This window comes from Garra rufa, chromosome 1 (genome assembly GCF_049309525.1).
Source record: "Garra rufa chromosome 1, GarRuf1.0, whole genome shotgun sequence".
Classification (NCBI taxonomy): Eukaryota; Metazoa; Chordata; class Actinopteri; order Cypriniformes; family Cyprinidae; genus Garra; species Garra rufa.
In genome coordinates, this window is record NC_133361.1 from 76,722,880 (window position 1) to 76,730,760 (window position 7,881).

The following is a 7,881-nucleotide window of genomic DNA, read 5'->3' on the forward strand; positions in this document are numbered from 1 at the left end:
GGATCGAAGCCATCCTCTGCTAAGCTTGTTTCACTTTTATTCGTGCCCAAGTGCTTCAAGACAAATTGGAAATTTGTGCAAGAATCATGTTGTGTTGAAAAGACCAGTGCACGAGCTCTATATCAAGTCAAGCAAAGTGGCGCAGCGGAAGCGTGCTGGGCCCATAACCCAGAGGTCGATGGATTGAAACCGTCCTCTGCTAAGCTTGTTTCACTTTTATTTGTGCCCAAGTGCTTCAAGACAAGTTAGAAATTTGTGCAAGAATCATGTTATGTTGAAAAGACCAGTGCACGAGCTCTACATCAAGTCAAGCAGAGTGGTGCAGCGGAAGCGTGCTAGGCCCATAACCCAGAGGTCTATGGATCGAAACCGTCCTCTGCTAAGCTTGTGTCACTTTTATATGTGCCCAAGTGCTTCAAGACAAGTTAGAAATTTGTGCAAGAATCATGTTATGTTGAAAAGACCAGTGCACGAGCTCTACATCAAGTCAAGCAGAGTGGCGCAGCGGAAGCGTGCTGGGCCCATAACCCAGAGGTCGATGGATCGAAACCATCCTCTGCTAAGACTTCTGAGCTTGTAGATGTAAGGCAGTATATTGTGTTGTCCACAAGATGTCGCTGTGACGCTGTTTTGTTAGGACATATACAGTTAACGTTGTTTGAGCTTCTTAATGCACCGTAGTGTTGATACGTGCATAATATGTGCGTAGTGCGCCATCTTCCCTGCAGTTCACGTTATCAATACTATAGGTAAGTCATGTTAACGGCAGTGGAAACTGAAATGTAAAATATATTTGTTGTTATCGCACTAAAGTTCAGTTCATTGAGATGTTTTGTGTTGTAAACTAAAAACGATCTAAATGCAAAGTAAAATAGAGAGTTAAAATGTTTTGTTATTTCTTTTGAACATGATTAATACGTGGTGGCTAATGCAAAGCTATGTATGATAATATAAGCATGTTATTCGATTGTATGTGCATTGAAATTGACTTTATGCAAGTTTAAAAATGCAATGAAAGTTTAAAAAAACTGAAGGCAGTTCACGTTATCAATACTATAGATGCCGTGCTGTGGAATAAACGGTCAAGCCACGATCCCAACGAACCCCTTTGTGTCTGCGTCTCATCTCTACCACCACGAACATACACAACACAACGCAGAGTAGCAGCGGCGGTGCTAGAGGCCGGTAAACGCGCAGAGAGAGAGAGAGAGAGGGTTACATATATATGACAGAGCCCCGAAAAGAGGGATGTTCAGAGCCTGTTTGTGAAAACCTAAAGTCACTTGGTCCTCTCACAAAAGTTGTTCATCCAGAAGCTGAATGAGATGAAGAACTAAAAGAAAAAGTAAACAGCTGCATGACAGCCCCAGTAGCCTAATAAAAGATGGGGAACAATAGTCTGTTAAGGGGGTGAAGAAAAGGAAGGAGGGGGAAGAAGGGGGGAAAAGAGAAAAAGAAAGAAAAAAAAAGGAAAAAATGAGGAGAAAAGAAATGAAAGGGAATTTTATCTCTTTGAACTTCAAAGCAATGTTTATGGAGTGTATATTTACAATAAATTATCTGAAAAAAAAAATGTTTTCTCTATTTTCCTGTACATTTATATGGGAGTAAGGATGATCACAAGCTTTCCAGTTCATATTAGTGTTGCCATACATTGAAGTGTTTACTGAATGTTTTATTTATCAGTAATTATCACATAAATGATGTCCAAAAGAATGAAATTATTTGAATTAATGAATTTAAATAATATTTTATTAGATTTATATTACTGATTATTGATATCTTATTCAAAGGTTTTGCACTTTAAATATATTTCTGCTGTAGTTATGTTCTAAAACTTATAGTACAAAAAATTGTAAATTTATTTATTAAATAATCCCCAAATTTATCAACATTTTTAAAAGGGCCTATAACCGTTAAATGATACTGTAACAAAGACATACAAAAAGAGTTATTTAATCATGACCAAACTTTTATTTTTCAATCAGTCATAGCCAATTATTCATTATTCTTTTTTTTTTTACATTTTTATTCTTATAGTTATGTTGCATGTGCAGAAAACAGAATAATATCTCTTAATAATACTTTCTATTGTCCATGACTCTTGTGCATTTTTTGCAAGTGCAAAAGAACAGAAAACAGAGCTATACATATAAATAAAACCGTCCAATGTCTTGTGCATTAACTGCAAGTGAAAAGAACAGAAAGCACATAACAATACAAATGAATAAAACTTTAAAATATTAATGACTCCTGTGCATGTTTTGAAAGTGCTAAAGAACAGAAAACAAAACTATACTTTTAAATAAAACTGTCTTAATGTCCATGGCACTAGTGCATTCATTGCAAGTGCAAAAGAACAGAAAGCAGAAAACAATACACATAAATAAAACTTTATCCCCTTTATTTTTTGGACTCTTATGGATGGCACAGAGCTTGAAATGGTCTCTATCAGGCGACAACAATCTGGCCACTGTGCAAGTGGGGCAGTGGTGGTGAATGTATGCCTCTTCACGCTCTCCACCCCTGGAGTGACCCTGTGTCCAGCCTACTCTGGTGTCTGGCAGCAAACATCACTCTCTTCTTATCGTAATCCAGCAGGTTCTGCCAACTATATTGCTCACCTAAGGCGAGAGAGCATATAATACATGGCAAATGAGAAAACAAAACAAGTGGTAGTGTTAACATATGATAGGTCAAGAAGAGAAACTGACCTGATGGTTGGTGAGAGCCAGAGATGGCTGATTCCTGAGCTCCACAAGATACTCCGCAAGGCTGTCCACTTTGTCCAGCACACCAGCACTATGCAAAGCCTGTGAGAAAAATACAAAAAAAATAATAATTAAATAAACAACATTATGAGTAAAGTGAAGTGGGACAAAAAAAAAACCAAATAAATATAAATATTTTTCTAGATTTTTTTTGTCAACTTCAGACCAAAAGCTACAGGTCAGCACAAATTATATTTTTTCCCTAGAAATTTAACAATATTACATAAAACATAATTACATACATACATTACATGAGATATTAACATACCACAGACTCGTCAGGAGATGCTGAGGCACCTGGCGTGAAGGAGGCATCATGCTGGGTGGAGGACAGAGAGAAGCTTGGGTCATCAGTAAGACTCGACTCAGTAATGTCAAGTGTTTGGTCCACCCTGAAGCCCTCGTCTTCTTCATCCTTACCTTCATCCACATCCTCCAGCATGTTCTCTGTCTCTTCTGAGTCAGGGTCCACTACCAGGAGCTGTCCAGTCTGACCCAGGAGGTAGTCAACACCAAGCAGCTCTCCTATGAAAAAAAAAACATTTATAAAAGAAAACACAGAAATACAGGATCATTCACAAGTTTGGACACATCACTATTTTTAATGTTTTTGAAAGAAGTGTCTTATGCTCATCAGTAAGGGTACACAATTTTTTTTATAATGATACAACGATATATATTCAAGCTGACTAAATAATGGCACCCATTACAACAATTAAACATTATTTTATTGCTAATAAAGCAAAACAAGGTTACACATTTAAAGGTGTTACACTACAATTATACATATAAATATTTGAATATGAAATTACTACATGCAGTTACGATAGGGATAAGATTATTGTTTTGTTTGGTTTACAGTTAGTTGCATCCAATTATGCATAATTTACTGTTATTACTATAGTAACTACATATAGCATGTATTAATGACAATGTAAAATAAAGTACATTGTTAGTTAAAAGCTGTGGTTATACATATGATAATCAATCTGAAAAAAAATTAATTAATTTTTGTAAGGGATGTCTATATAACATTGCATTTTCATTTAAATTATTATTTGTAGCACTTACATCTGTGTTTATATAAATAGTAATCCATCTGCAAATATTGTGTATCCTAAAAATATATATTTTGCTATTCTACTCAAACAAATGATGTATGGCTATAACAGTAATCAATATCTATCAAAATACTGAGTATTATAATACTAGATGTCTTAACACAGATTAAAACTGCATCAACACAAATTGAATTGCAGATGCCTGCCAGGGGGCAGCACCAGTGGTTTCCACTGGAAGTTTTCAGTGAACTCAAGTGAACCAATGAACTTTGGATGACTTCCAACATATGACAGATACAAGTTATGTCCCACGTGACCACCTCCAACTAATTGGAGACCCATAACAACTTGGAGGGGGAGGAATAACACTTACTTTTAAAAAATGGCTGACTGAACCAAAAACCACCATTAAAAATGGGCCAGGTGGGCCAATAAATCATTGTGGGGGATCAGACAGGCATAACCAAGAAAAAACCGGAACTACAAATTTGGTAGCGCAGATAGGTGGGATACCCGGACAGACAGAGACGGAGATGCGGCGATCGCTGACCCGGCTTTGTTGCTCTGTTCAATAAAGTCTTATTTTGACATCTGGAACTCTGCCTCTCACGCTTCAATGTCTTCTTCATTGAGAAATGCTTTTATTGCTCCACGACACAAACACAAAACTTGATTACTACATTCACACATAGCAAAATCACATTAAATGTTAATTAGAAATGACAATGTCTACAACTAAACATATTTTTTAAATACAAATCAAACTTTAAATAGAATAGATGTGTTTACTATGCAAAATTACAGGCAAATAGTGTTTTATATGTGAGATTATAGGCAAATCATGGAAACAAAACATGATTACTACACTTTCACTATAGTAAAAGCATGGAAAATCCTTCGGATGAGACGTTAAACCGAGGTCCTGACTCTCTGTGGTCATTAAAAATCCCAGGATGTCTTTCGAAAAGAGTAGAGGTGTGACCTCGGCATCCTGGCCAAATTTGCCCATTGGCCTCTGACCATCATGGCCTCCGAATCATCCCCATATTCTGATTGGCTTCATCACTCTGTCTCCTCTCCACCAGTAAGCTGGTGTGTGGTGGGCGTTCTGGCGCACTATGGCTGCCGTCGCATCATCCAGGTGGATCCTGCACACTGGTGGTGGATGAGGAGATACCCCTGACACTGTAAAGCGCTTTGAGTGTCTAGAAAAGCGCTATATAAATGTAACAAATTATTATTATTATTATTATTATGGAAAATGACTTGTTTTTCTTTCATTCATATTTTTATTTATAGTAAGACTGTGTTTACAGTTAAAGAACGAGTAAACTGAGTTTAATAAGTACGATTACAGGCACAATTGTGTTTAATATGTGAGATTATAGGCAAGTCATGAAAAGAAAACATGTTACTACACTTTCACTATAGTAAAGCCATGGTAAATGATGACAAACACAAGCACAACGTTTTTTGTTGTTGCTGTTCATTCAGATTTTCATTTATAGTAAGACTGTATTCAAACAGTTGAATACCGATCAGCCAAAAAACACAACATGGTTACTACGCTTTCACTAGAGTAAAAACAAGGTAAATTGTCATAAAGAATGACTGCACTTACAGCTCAAACGCGTTTTTCCCCCATTTAAATAGAACTTAAGAACGTGTAAATAGACTTTAGAAAGTTAGGCAATTCGCGAGTCAAAAGTTTGAGAACGCCAAACACGGATGGTCCGTGTACCTACGTATAATTGGTTTTCTCGTTTTTGTTTTCAAAACAAACAAACGAATAAATGATTGGTTTATGCAATATTTACATTTTCTCGGGAACACAAAAACGAATTTCATTCATATTTTCAATTTTGTTTTCATTACACGTCGTTCAAATGCAGATATTAAAAAGTCAACAAAACCAAATCGAAAAATTACAATTTTTTGGAAAAAAGCGCATTTTAGTACACCGGAAGCTCTCTCCCAGCAAACACAGTACGTTGTGAGGACGTCGCCAGTTGGTCGTCATTTGGTCAGCGTAACATTACTTTACAGTTTTTCTCAATTGCTTAAACACATTTCTTGAATTTATGCCTCTTATTTGTGAAACTCTAAACACAAATCCACAACTTCTAACTCAATTCCCCAAACTTCCTATATTGATGTCAAAATGAAGCTCTCCACTCAAAACAATTCAATCTTGCTGAAAAACCAAACTTTGCTCTCAGACATGACACACAAATCCTCAAAAACACACACACTACAACACAGTTTTCCACACTGATGAGATAAATTCAAAACAATACTACGAAAACAATACAAATAAAAATCTTTTCACATGATGAACACAACAAATCTATGCCTTTGCAAGTGTTTTATTCCTTAATTTAATGTACTGTAGAGTAAGCCTACAGTACAAAACAGCAAACAACAACAAAAATAATTATTCTGCTCAGCATCCAGTCTTTGGTCTGGGACAGGCCAAAGAACCTCTTCAGCATCACTAAATTAGCCCTGGCCAGGCAGCAGGGGTAATATCGTATTGCATGCCTGATCCAACCCTGGTACTCATCAACTAAAATATTTGAGACTGCTTGTCTTCTTGCCCTTGCCCTTCCTCTGTCTCTTCCACGTTGTCGTCGTCATAATCCTTCTTCTTCTCCTCTTCCTCTTTCACCTCCTACTCTTCCTCTTCAAAATTACACATTACTGTATGTGGGATATTGATTGAAAAAACTGGACAGGATTCACAGTTACACTTGTACTAGTGGTCTGACAAAAAAATAAAAAAATAAAAATAAAATAAAAACACATTACAATGTCATTGTGAAACAGAAATGAAAAAGAAATATGGGCACAAAGGTGAAAATAAATTAGAAAATTAGAAAGTCCACTGTCAGAATTTGTAACTCCTGCATTGTCCTCTGTCTATATATGCATTCTAATTGAAGGTTCATGAGTTGTACCTTTGATCTATTTCAGAGAACTGCTTTATCATTGGTTGATCTATATTATCTTCATTAGTGAAAGTCAATATTCACTTGAATAATGGCAATTTTACAAAAAGTCTAATAGAAATGTGTAGAATATATGATTGACATGACAACTAGATCAAAAATTTTGCATTTAGGTGATGACTTATACGATGAGCTAATGACTTGATGTTTTGAGGGGTAAGACTATTGCACAGAGAAATACAGTATATACAGTATTTCTCAATTGCTAAAACACTAAACCCTAATGTCTGAACCAAATGCTCAGTTGCCTGAACCCATTGATTGAATCAATCGCTCTTTTGGCAAAACCATAAGCACTTTTCACCTGTTTAGACACAACTTGCCAACACATTTTCATTGTGATGCACCCGTGCTGCTTAATGGTGAGCACAGGTGACAAAAGTCAAACACAATTAAAGCACAGGTGTCACCACTTGAACACAACAACTCAAAACTGATCACACTTGTGGCTAATGATGTGAGGGAACATATACAGTAAGCCAGTTCAGAGAGCACTGGTTTGTGAGGCCTGAGAAGAAGAGTTTGTGTGAGAGGTGGTCGAGGTGGTCAGCGAAGACAAAGAACAGTAATATCTGATGAAATCCAAACATCCGAAGATTTAGAGAAGAGAACAGGTAATTACCATTTTTTTGACATTACAGTATAGTCAAATAATTATTTTCTCACATTCACTTGCATTGACGATTTTTCAATCTAGAGGTCCAGTGGGGTTTTACGGATGGGCGGGACTTACCAGCTCTATAGTATGTCATACAGTAATTGCTGTCAACATTTACATACTGTCCTATAATGTCAAAAAATGGTAATTACCTATTCTCTTCTCTAAATCTTCGGATTATGGTGGACACAGTGAATCTACTGATGTTTGGTTGTACCCTTTGTCCAGCCTCCCTCATGCTCATACCACACAGCAAAATCCCCGGTGTTAATTTAACACTCCCAGTGTTAATTTGTGGATTCATATATACACTGCTTCAGTGTTAACTTCAACACTGCTTCAGTGTTAACTTTAACACTGAAGCCAGTGTTAAAGTTAATGAG